The sequence below is a fragment of the Narcine bancroftii genome, chromosome 1 (genome assembly GCF_036971445.1).
Source record: "Narcine bancroftii isolate sNarBan1 chromosome 1, sNarBan1.hap1, whole genome shotgun sequence".
NCBI lineage: Eukaryota > Metazoa > Chordata > Chondrichthyes > Torpediniformes > Narcinidae > Narcine > Narcine bancroftii.
The window spans coordinates 237,157,752-237,170,372 of record NC_091469.1 but is presented as its reverse complement, the minus strand read 5'-3'; positions in this window follow the sequence as shown (position 1 = coordinate 237,170,372).

Sequence of the window (12,621 nt, the reverse complement as noted above, 5' to 3'; positions counted from 1 at the left end):
TTTCCATGATCAATAAGAATATATCAAAACCAATACTCAAACATATATTGTGACTATCTGGCTCCAATTTATGGTTTTTTTTAATTTAAAAAAATTTTGTTTTATCTAGTGCTAACTTGATTTTCCCAGTCTACCTGCAATATGACATCCACCCATGATCATAGTAACAGTGAATTTTTTACATGCCTTTTTTTGACTCCTGTTGTCATTTACACCCTACATCCTGGCTGTTGTGTAGATCCCTGTATGTATTTGTAACAGCTTTTGCAATTTCTCAACTCTACCCACAGCTGATTCTATTTCCTTTCTCACTAAATATTGTTTTTAAACCAACCGAATCACCCCACCCTCTCTGCCCATCTACCTATTTTGTCAATAAACTTGCATCCTTGGATGTTTATCTCCCGGCTGTAATCCTCCTTCAGCCACGTCTCTGTTATTCCCACAACATTATATCCGCCAGTTTCTACACCGTGTGCATTTAAATACAGGACCTTTCAACCTGTGTTCACCACCCTTCTCCCTATTTCTAAAGTTGAATATTTTTATTCTTTTCTAAACTTTCTGTTCTATATTTTATTATGGAGACTTCAATAAGCTCTCTTGCGCTCTCAAATGCTTTAACTTTATCCATTCTTGTCCAATCTGCTGAACTCATCGCCTGCTCTTTATTTTAAAGCCCTGCCCACAGTTATGCGATTCACCTGGACCCTGGTTCCAGCACTGTTCAGGTGGAGCTCATCCCATCAGAAGAGCTTCCTCTTTGCTCAACACTGTTCTACCAATCTTAATACTCTCGTACGAGTAACTTAAATAGAAATAGTTTCAATTTGTATTGCAGGTTTAATATAATATTCTCAAACTTTGGACAGGAGCAATGCAAAAAGGGGTTGATTCTGAACCACAGGAGGAGACATCGGAAAACTGAAAGCTTGAACAGAGGTTAGTTTTAAGGAGCACCTTGATGAAGAAATGAGAGGGAAAGAGGCAGATACTGGTGGGTATCTTGGCAGCTGATGGCAGGTCATCAATAGAGGAATAATTACTTGGGAATGAAGAAGGGATCCATGTTAATCATTTGTACTGTTTCGCCCAGTGTGCTTTTGGTGAAATATCAAGGTTTTGATGACTTACTAGCTAATGGATGGAGAGATACTTCATAACCCAATTATAAAATGACACATTCAGAGCAAGATTACATTGTTTATAAACATTTATACTGTGTTTTTTCTTTCTTTTATTTGAGATATTAGCACTGCATTAAACTGTCTAAATAATTGGGGTCATTTATTATGATGAACACAGAAGATAAGATGAGCAAATATCATCAATTTTACCAGAATATTTCTTCCATTCAACAGTGGAACTTCACACATTCCTGATCCGTGGTTCAGCCACACAGGAAAAAAGTTAATAACGTATTAATTGCATGTGTCTAAAATATTTATGCTAAACATACTAGCAATAAAAGTCAGTCTGTTTCCTCTTGCCAAATCTTCTAAAGTTCTTGGAGTCTCGCCTGAACAGTTGTGGGAGAGAACAATTTGCTTTCAGGCTTATCTCAGCAGTTCAAGTGTAGGATTTGAAATTTAAATGGCTTTCAGAATAGATGTACTGATTTTGAGTATTGTCCTGAGTTGCCTTGTTGAATCGCTTTAGTTCTTCAGGTGACCATGGGGAGGAAATTCAATGGCGATGAAGAGACAGCATCATTTTTCCAGGACAGGATGATGTGCAACTCGGAAAGGAACCTGCAGATGCTGGTGTTCTAATACATCTGCTGCCCTTTTCATTCTTGGTGGCAAAGAATGGCTTTGGGAGTTCCTGTTGGACCAGTCTAGGTGAGTAACTGCAATGCATTTTAGTGTCTGGACACAATGGAGCCCCAGCATCTAGTTAGTGGAGTGGTAGATGGACCCAAGGAATAGATAACTCCTAGAAAATATCTCAGCACTAAGTTTCCTGTACCTGAGAATCAGAAAGAGAATGCAAGTAATCCAAAGTTATTGTCAAATTCAATGGTCCCAATTGCTAAGAAAAGCCAAACCCTTTTCCTCTTTCTTTACAATATCTTTATGTTTATTTATAAATTACATGCACACTTTAGACCATAAAGAACTTCTAGATACTTGGATACTCCAAGTAGTGAGTTTTGCTGTATTATGATTCCCTGTCCACAGGTAAGGCAAATAGAGTCAGGCAGCGCCATCATATTTCTTTTCATTCTCATTTCATTTTTAAGTATCAAGATCAAATCCAGCCAAACAGGATTGTTTGCTTTTCCAATAAAAGAACTGCTCTTGGGGGTCACATGATCCATTCAGGCAGAATAGGTTGGAGGAAGTATAAACATTAAACTTTACAATGAACATGGATCGAACTACTGCTGGTGTAAAATAATCCAACCAAAGATTTAATGAATGAATTCAAGGCCAAATTTCTTATTTTAATAATGATTTATCACTATGATTTGAGAAATTACAATGACACTATCTTGCTAAGTTGTGGAGTTAACTCTGTAAACTCAGAGCTGTTTTCTGCATTGTCGGTTGCTTTGACGCTGATCTGGTGATGTAAACCTTCTGCCGACTGATGCAGATCTTCCAGAATGCCGCAGCAGCCTTGTAACTGAGAGCTTGTTCTTTTAGGACCAAAACCCACTGATCAGCTGACTCTCCTGTCTCACTAAAAGTTGTCCAGAATCTGAAATTCTTGCTTGATGGCTCACAAGTCTCCAGGCCATATACAATATCTCCATCCTTGAGTAAGTGAGAAATCAGCTGGATCTTGTTTATGCTGTTAATTTTGCATTTGCCTCGATACAAGTCAAAACGTTACAGATCTACAGTAATGTTCGCTTCATGAGACAAATACAGGGGAAAGTCAGCATCTCTTTCTTCTTATGAGTTGTTTTGCTATTACCACCCCCCCCCCCCACCCACCTTTATCCCGTTACTTTGCTGTATGTCATTTTACTGAATCAATGTTTTGTCTTCGAGGAACTATCATTCTATTTGTCATTCAATGATTTTAATGCGAAAGTGAATTGATTAAAAACATCTGCTTTTTTTATGCACTTGAGCAATAAAATCTACGCATTAATGTTTGGGAATGAAGCCTGGTTTAGTAGAGACATATTTGTTTCTCCCCATAGATTTGCAGGCCTTGTGGACGGCCAGATCACAGGTTCAGAGAAGGATTAAACTTCCATGAATACATGTCATTGTGTCATTAAATTACTTTCTATCCTGTTTATGGCTATGTATTGATATCTCCTCCAGCAGATAATGGTTTATTTTGAGCTAAATGTGTTTTATCTCCAGTTTGTCCACAAATTTAATCTTTCTCTCTTTTCTGGTATATCAGATGATAATTTAATTCAAAAGAAGAGAATTGTAATGTGCTTTAAAGTTTTAGGGCTCCAGTCCAGTGTTATTTTAACATTAAAATGAATAAAACAAAGAGCATTGCAGAACATTTTGGCACAGTTAGCGTATTGGGTGGCACAGATAGTGCAGCGGTTAATTTAACGCTGTTACAGTGCAAACGATCCGGGTTTGAATCTTGGCGCAGTCTGTAAGGAGTTTGTATGTTCTCCCTTATCTGCATGGGTTTCCATCAGGTCTGGAAGGGTCTTCTAACATGCTGTAGACATATAAGTATGTCAAGGTGCTCTCAAGTTTCTTTTGTCATTATCTCAGTTGCATTGAATAATTCTTTATCCTCTTTATTCATAGGCTAAAAATGGCCATAAACCTGTGCGCTGTTGATTTATGTCTCAATCGATCATTATGTATTTATTCCTCCAAATTCACTGCTGTCATTGTGTTAAAATATTTGGATCTCCTCCATCAGAGACTGGCTCTGTAGTGAAGTTCAAAGTATCCAAGTTAATTTTTGTCCTTTGTTGAACTAAAACTAAGCAGAGGATTAAGGGCATGATATTCCCTGTGTGGATACATTTTCCAACTTTAAGGCTGTGCTTCCTTTAAACTGACTGGAGATGGAGATTAGATGGCACACTCATGATCTCACTTTATTACAGTCAGCAATATTAAGGAAAAAAAAGTCCTGACGGTGCGCAAATTGATTGACATCTAAAAGGAGTGGAGAAATGTTCTGATACAAATACTGTTTTTTTTTTAATCTGAAATGCGATCTCTAGAAAAAAATCTGTCTTTTTTTCTCCAGTTGTTAAATCCTTCTGTTTTACATAGAAACATAGAAAATAGGTGCAGGAGTAGGCCACTTTGTCCTTCAAGCCTATACCACCATTCATTTTGATCATGGCTGATCATCTACTCAGTACCCAGTACCTGCCTTCTCCCCGTACCCCCTGATCCCCTTTGCCACAAGGGCCAAATCTAACTCCCTCTTAAATATAGATAAGGAACTGGCTTAAACTACTTCTTGTGGCAAAGAATTCCACAGATTCACCACTCTCTGAGAGAAAATATTTTTCCTCATCTCAGTGTAGAAGATTTCTCCCTTATCCTTAAACTATGACCCCTGGTTCTGGCTTTCCCCAACATCTAGCATGTCCAATCCTTTAAGAATTTTATACATTCCTATAAGATTCCCCCTCAAACTTCTAAATTCCAATAAACCTAGTTGATCCAGCCTTTTTTCATATGTAAGTCCTGCCATCCCTGGTATCAATCTAGTGAACCTTCTTTGCAAGAATACCTTTCCTCAGATAAGGAGACCAAAACTGTCACATTTTCCTAGTGTATTTAAAATATCCAGCATTTGCATTTTTGATCTTATACATAAACACAAAGATCAAAATGCCTTGGACTTCAGGGTGTGTAAATCTTATGGAAGATCCACAATTTTTCTCATCACTCAGTTCCTTCTGGGACTCGTTATCTTCCTAATACAGTATTAATGAAATGTTACCATGAAGGTGTTGGGTGTCCATTGATACCATTTTGTCAAGTGTTGGAATTCAGTCATGATTTCTTGCAGGATGAAAACTGTACCAAAGTCTATTTACTCAAGAGTGTTCATTTGAACTGCCCACTTGCAAATGGTTTAGATGTTCCTATACTTCTTTCTTCTTTGGCTTGGCTTCGCGGATGAAGATTTATGGAGGGGGTAAAAAGTCCACGTCAGCTGCAGGCTCGTTTGTGGCTGACAAGTCCGATGCGGGACAGGCAGACACGGTTGCAGCGGTTGCAGGGGAAAATTGGTTGGTTGGGGTTGGGTTTTTCCTCCTTTGCCTTTTGTCAGTGAGGTGGGCTCTGCGGTCTTCTTCAAAGGAGGTTGCTGCCCGCCAAACTGTGAGGCGCCAAGATGCACGGTTTGAGGCGTTATCAGCCCACTGGCGGTGGTCAATGTGGCAGGCACCAAGAGATTTCTTTAGGCAGTCCTTGTACCTTTTCTTTGGTGCACCTCTGTCACGGTGGCCAGTGGAGAGCTTGCCATATAACACGATCTTGGGAAGGCGATGGTCCTCCATTCTGGAGACGTGACCCATCCAGCGCAGCTGGATCTTCAGCAGCGTGGACTCGATGCTGTCGACCTCTGCCATCTCGAGTACTTCGACGTTAGGGATGTAAGCGCTCCAATGGATGTTGAGGATGGAGCGGAGACAACACTGGTGGAAGCGTTCTAGGAGCCGTAGGTGGTGCCGGTAGAGGACCCATGATTCGGAGCCGAACAGGAGTGTGGGTATGACAACGGCTCTGTATACGCTTATCTTTGTGAGGTTTTTCAGTTGGTTGTTTTTCCAGACTCTTTTGTGTAGTCTTCCAAAGGCGCTATTTGCCTTGGCGAGTCTGTTGTCTATCTCATTGTCGATCCTTGCATCTGATGAAATGGTGCAGCCGAGATAGGTAAACTGGTTGACCGTTTTGAGTTTTGTGTGCCCGATGGAGATGTGGGGGGGCTGGTAATCATGGTGGGGAGCTGGCTGATGGAGGACCTCAGTTTTCTTCAGGCTGACTTCCAGGCCAAACATTTTGGCAGTTTCCGCAAAGCAGGACGTCAAGCGCTGAAGAGCTGGCTCTGAATGGGCAACTAAAGCGGCATCGTCTGCAAAGAGTAGTTCACGGACAAGTTTCTCTTGTGTCTTGGTGTGAGCTTGCAGGCGCCTCAGATTGAAGAGACTGCCATCCGTGCGGTACCGGATGTAAACAGCGTCTTCATTGTTGGGGTCTTTCATGGCTTGGTTCAGCATCATGCTGAAGAAGATTGAAAAGAGGGTTGGTGCCAGAACACAGCCTTGCTTCACGCCATTGTTAATGGAGAAGGGTTCAGAGAGCTCATTGCTGTATCTGACCCGACCTTGTTGGTTTTCGTGCAGTTGGATAACCATGTTGAGGAACTTTGGGGGACATCCGATGCGCTCTAGTATTTGCCAAAGCCCTTTCCTGCTCACGGTGTCGAAGGCTTTGGTGAGGTCAACAAAGGTGATGTAGAGTCCTTTGTTTTGTTCTCTGCACTTTTCTTGGAGCTGTCTGAGGGTAAAGACCATGTCAGTAGTTCCTCTGTTTGCGCGAAAGCCGCACTGTGATTCTGGGAGAATATTCTCGGTGACACTAGGTATTATTCTATTTAGTAGAATCCTAGCGAAGATTTTGCCTGCAATGGAGAGCAACGTGATTCCCCTGTAGTAATCCCTATGCCATAGGTGCTCACTTGGTGAATAGTAAGGGATTGCTTAACATGGTATGTGGGTTGAAATAATGTTTGAAAACCACTGTTTTAATTGTACTTAATTGACTCATTATGTGCAGGGTTTCATATCTCCAAAGGAAATGGGCTAATGGGAATTTTTCTCAAGCCAAATATTTCAGTAACAATGGGTCTAGAGCAGTGATTCTCAACCTTCCCTTCCCACTCACATCCCGCCTGAAGCAATCCCTTACTAATCACAGAGCACCAATGGCATAGGGATTACTTAAAGTGGGATGTGCGTGGAGAGAAAAAGGAGGAGGACCACTGGAGTAGATTATGCTAGACAACTTGACTGTGACATTGCATCAGCTGCATCTTGTGGACTGGGTACTTCTTGTGGTTTTTTTTTCATGTCAGCATTTCCCATCTTTCTCAGTTTAGGATAGACAATTCAGTTTTTCCCAGGATAAGCAAAAGTAAGAAAATTTCACATTAGAGCCATTGTGAAACAGTTTAGGCTTCATCTCATTTTAGTTTGTTGTATTGCTTCATTGTGTGGGGACTCATATATGAAGGGGACCATTGTATCCCCCTTTTGTATTGGTGGTGAATCTTCTGACTCTCTTGCCGACCAGCCTTCTTCCTGGAACGTGTCACACTGACAAGGACTTGTGCGGCCCTTGAGTGAATGTCGGGGATTCTTCCTCTTTTCCTCTGTCTCCTCCTTGGTGAGTGGATTACTGGTCTGCCCTGTCTCCTCCTTGGTGAGTGGATTACTGGTCTGCCATGGAGAATGTGTCTTTAAGTGCTGATGCCCTTCCTTGATTGCTGTGGAACAAGTTCCACAAAGCTGGTGAGATCCTTTGAGGCATCATGCAAGTTCCATTTAACCCTTATCTCTGGCTGTGAATTATATGCACAACATTTCAAACTGGATTTTCGCCAGGATCAACTTGTGGGGTTTTTTTTTGTGTGGGAGGGTTATTTGGGCCTGGTTTTATTAAAAAATAACTGCATTCAACTTTGATGCATTTGCCTTCCTAAATTGGACTCTGGAGCCCAATTTTAATTTTGTCAAAAAATTTAGGCACAGGGCACGGTATTAGGCCATTTCTGCCCACGAGTCCATGCCACCCAATTTCCCAACACTACCGGTTTTGTTTTGAACAGTGGGAGGAAACCGGAGCTCCCAGAGAAAACCCACGCAGACGCGGGGAGAGTGTACAAACTCCTTACAGACAGTGGGGGATTCGAACCCTGGCCCCGTTAGCTGGTGCTGTAAAGGCTTGGCTACACCACCATTTCTGCCCACTTTCTTCCCTATTATTTCTTATCGATTCTAAATATATGTTAGCACCTGTGGTGTGACATTGATCAATATACCTTTGAAAATGAATTACAATGAATAAAACATCAAATTGGAGTTTTGTGATCTGCTTCATTTGTAAGCATGTTTTTCTTACATCCTGTATCAACTGCAAGGCCATGTATAGCATGAATCTTTTGTCAAACAAACAAATTACAGCATTCACTACACCTCAAAATAATTCTATCAGCTTTCAAATACTTTTGATATCTTAAAAGTTATGTATGAAACAGTGCAAACTACTTTGTTGAGTGGTTTATTGATAAAGATTCCAGGCAGATCAATTACTTTCCAAAAGAAAACACACTTTCTTTGTTCATTCAATAAATAATCATTCAGAATCACACTTGAAGGATAAAGCTGCCAGATATTTGATATTTTAAATGCAGATTACGATGATTGCCCTGTAGCAATAATCTCCTTTTGCATTTATATGAAAAAAATAACATATATTCTGGCTAAAAGGCCTGATTTCTTCTTTTAATTTTCAAGATTCCTTTGTTGCCATGTAATAAAGAGAGTGGAATATTATACAGGATTCATTTTTATCTGCCATAAAGCAGACAGATTCTCCTTCAGCAGAACTTTCCTGAAGCACCTCTTATAGTGAGAGGAAGAGAAGCAAAAGCGAGTCCCCTAAGGGAGTTCATCAAGTGACCATGGATGTGCCTCCGGGACTGCGGCAGCCACCCAGAGTCCTGTCCGGATAATCAGCACCCTGAGCTCCAGATGCGAACCTCCAACTCGATCAAGAAGCCTTCAGTGCCCTTGGCACCCTCTCGCATCCCATTTCTGAATCTTGGCACCCCTTCAGCCAGTCTTGAGCCAGCCTCCAGGTGTCCTCAGCCTGGAGTGAACCCCTCACCTTTGGTCACCAGCAGCCCACAGCCTGCATGGGTACATCACCTTGAGTCACCAACAGCCCCCCTGCCTGTGCATTCTTCAACCAAAAAGCCTTTCACTGGACCATCGCCATGGTTACCGTCCTGTGGGTAATCTCCTCTCCTTCTTCTCAGTATATTTTGAATGAACGTCTCACATTGGGGGGGAGGTGTCCCCCCATTTTCTGGTGCTCTGTCCCAGTCCCCTGTTTCCCCAGAGGCTGCAACCCATCGTGGCTGGTGCCGATCATAGGCATCACCATCTTGGGCGCAGACCCCGCGGTTGGGGTATTTTTCAATAAAACCGCTGTCTGCTCTATTTATAGCCTGTATGGACCTTTCAGCAGTCAGACTAGGCAGATGGGCCCCGCTGGAGCACTCTGTCTCTGTTCCCTGCTCTCCACAGTTCATCACCAGCGGCAGCCCTGCCATTACAGCAGCTTCGGCCGCACTACCATCTACTCGTTTTAGACATTTATTCGATATATACTAAAGTGGCCATGTGTGGATAACAAAAATGATTCATAACTGATCTAGCACCTAACGGCCTAGTATATAAATATCAATGGACCAGTTCACAAGACTCCCAAGGCTGGCGCATTTTTAGAAGGGTGGCTATCAAAGAGTTCAAGTCTGGTATCCGTGCAATGAAGTGACAAAACCTTGATGAGATACCAAGTGAGTTTTTTGATAATGTTTTATGGAACAGGAAGGAGAAGGGAAAATGTACTGATATGGATTTGAATTTAATTTGCATATGCCCTTAAGTTCAGCTACAGTCAAAGAACTTTGCAAATGGTGAATGCTTGAAATGATTCGTTCAAAGAAATAAATATCTGCGAATGTGGTCAGTGTGAACCAAGAAATGTGCGATATGGTATCCAGGGTTTGAGGGCTAATGCTTTGATTTGCTTCAAGTTTGGAGACTGACGGATTTATGCCCGTTTGTACCAGAACCACGCTAACAACTAGAGGATGTGGAGTTGCTCTCTGTGCAGATATCCAGAGAGGGTGGGTTGTGATATTTGGCTGAACCACCGATCATCAAGAATGCATTTGGTGCCAGAGTTCTACAATAATTAGTTTCCCCCAGGCATGTGTTTTTTTTTAATCAGGGGCCTAAAGACGAGCACTCAGCAGCATAGGGACAGCTTCTTTCCCACTGCCATCATATTCCTGAATTATCAATGAACCAAAGACTCTGCCTTACTTTTCGTGCCCTATTATTTTGATATAGTAAATGTTGTAAGACGGTTATAATATGAATGTTTGCACTAAGATGCTGCTGCAAAACATGGAATTTCGTGACTTGTTCATAACAATAAATCCTGATTCTGATCTGGTTTAATGCAGCATGTTATAATAATAACATGTTTATAGAATATCTGAAGGTGTTCTTGAAGGCTTGTGATCTGCAGAGTGGGAATGTGGGATTGTGCTGTGTAGCTCTTTTTAAAACCAGCACAGGACTCAATGGGCAGAATAGCCAACTGATCTTATAAATCCCCTACAAATCATTTCCTATGTTTCTGCTCTTTCTCAAGTAATATTTCCTTGATGTTTTATTACAATCATGTTCAAAGTGATACTACTGGCTTCACACCTCCAAAGCAAGACCTCTTGGAAAGGTTGCACGTCCATAAACTGGAAGTGATGTTCTTTGCGAAGTCCTGAAGTGGTGAAGCAGTTTACGGCATATGCAATGTTGAAATCAAATGACCAGGTGCAACAATTTTTTAATTGGTCCACAGACGATCAAATGATTGAGGATTACAATTCACAATTTTCTGTGTTGTCTCCATATCAGCTTTTATATTCTTGTCCAGTCTCTGTGAAGTTCTTTCTCCCATGATTTCCTAGTGAGGGGAATTACCTTGTTCATTTTATCATTATTAATACCATCTTCCAATCTATTTTTTTTATCCTTCCTAGGTGGTAGTGGTAGAATATAAAAATGCTCACACCATTATGTGGAATAAAGCAATAAATGACAAATAAATAAAATCCGGGGAGACCTGATAAGATTTTCAACACATTCCCACATTAAATGATCTTGCCATGTATTTCAAAAATGGTAGACTGTCACCATGTTGAAGCTATACCAAATACTCATGTATATTTCTGTAACTGTGAAGCACATCAGAACAGGTAACACTTCTATGGCTATAAACATTGATGACAAGACAAAAAATGACAGACTCAGAAAGGAAAAATAATTGTGCATTAGAACCAAGCTTTTCACTTTTGACTCACGTCCAGTTAATTTGTCAATTTGTGTTTCAATGTCTTTCTGTTTCGCAAAAAGAATAAACTTCTACTGGAGATCCATGAGTACAGGGGCTGGAGCGGCCGATGGGGGAGAAGGATGCGCTCGAGTCGGGTACCGGTACTGTTTTAGCCTGCCCCCTTCTCCCCCGCCGGCTGCTCCAGCCCTCTTCTCCCCACTCCCGAAATCAGTCACGACAGTGTGAGGACTGATTTTGGGAGTGGGGAGAGAGTGGGGCAGCGGCATCAGTGTGGGGATGTACCCGTGCTTACAGCCCGCGCCGGACGCCCGACAGTGTGGGGACTGGGAGAAGAGCTGTCAGGCACTGGCCAGCTGACTGTCATCTGAATGCAACCGCTTTTAGGCAGAAATAGATGAGGAGATAAAATAAATACTGACTTACATCTTCTTCAATCTAATTTCCCCGCTTGCCAAATGTAAACAAGTATATTGGCCCTGAAGATTTCCAATGAAACTAAAAAACGAAGATCAAAGAACTTTTCTCTGAAACCATGACAAATTCTTCCTCTGCATAGTTTAACATTCACCAATGTGATGTGCTTTCTACATGATATCATCAACAAGTCTTCAATAAAAGACAAATGCCTGTACATGGGCCTTTTTTTCCCATAATTTGTTCAATGTAATCCCCAGTTGCCTCTCTAGAAAATTATTTAGTTTCTCCAATAAAAGACAGTGCTGGCAAAAATGTCAGCCATGCAAACATTTTCTCAGCCTTTTTCTTTCTACTCACATCCTACTTTAAATAACCCCTCTGCCATCAGTGCTCTGTGATTAGTAAGGGATTGCTTAAGGTGGGATGTGGGTGGGAAGGGAAAGTTGAGAATCACTGCTCTAGACTGAAATATTTTGCTTGAGAAAAATGCTCATTGGCCCATTTCCTTTGGAGTTCTGAATCCATGCACATAACAAGTCAATGAGGTATGATTAAAACAGTGGTTTTCAAATCTTTTTCTTTCCACTCACATTCCACCTTAAGCGATCCCTTACTAATTACAGAGCACTTATGCCATAGGGATTACTTAAGGTGGAATGTGAGTTTTAAAAAAATGTTTGTCCACCTTTGGTCTATTACCTTCCACAGATGCTAACATTCATCAGCAGGTTGGACCAGCATTCCACCCCCTTCCCGCTGAGCGAGCGTCCCACTGCCCCCCCCCCCCCAACACACTAATACCCCCATCGAACATTGTTCTGGCACCTATCCTGGTAAAAACCATCCACCATCTGCAATCCATGGCTTCCTGTGACCCTGACTGGGAGGCTAAACAGGTACTGCACCTTACCCAAGGGTGGCCTGCAGGCTATTGGAAAGAAGGAGCACCTTACACCTCCTTTTGCTGAGTAATTGCGCAGAACCGACACTGAGACACATATATAACATGAAATAACACCCGTTGTTTTCAGTGTGAATCCACTGCTTGAGTGCTATCAATGTGCCCGATAAAAAATCCTCAAAATCTGTG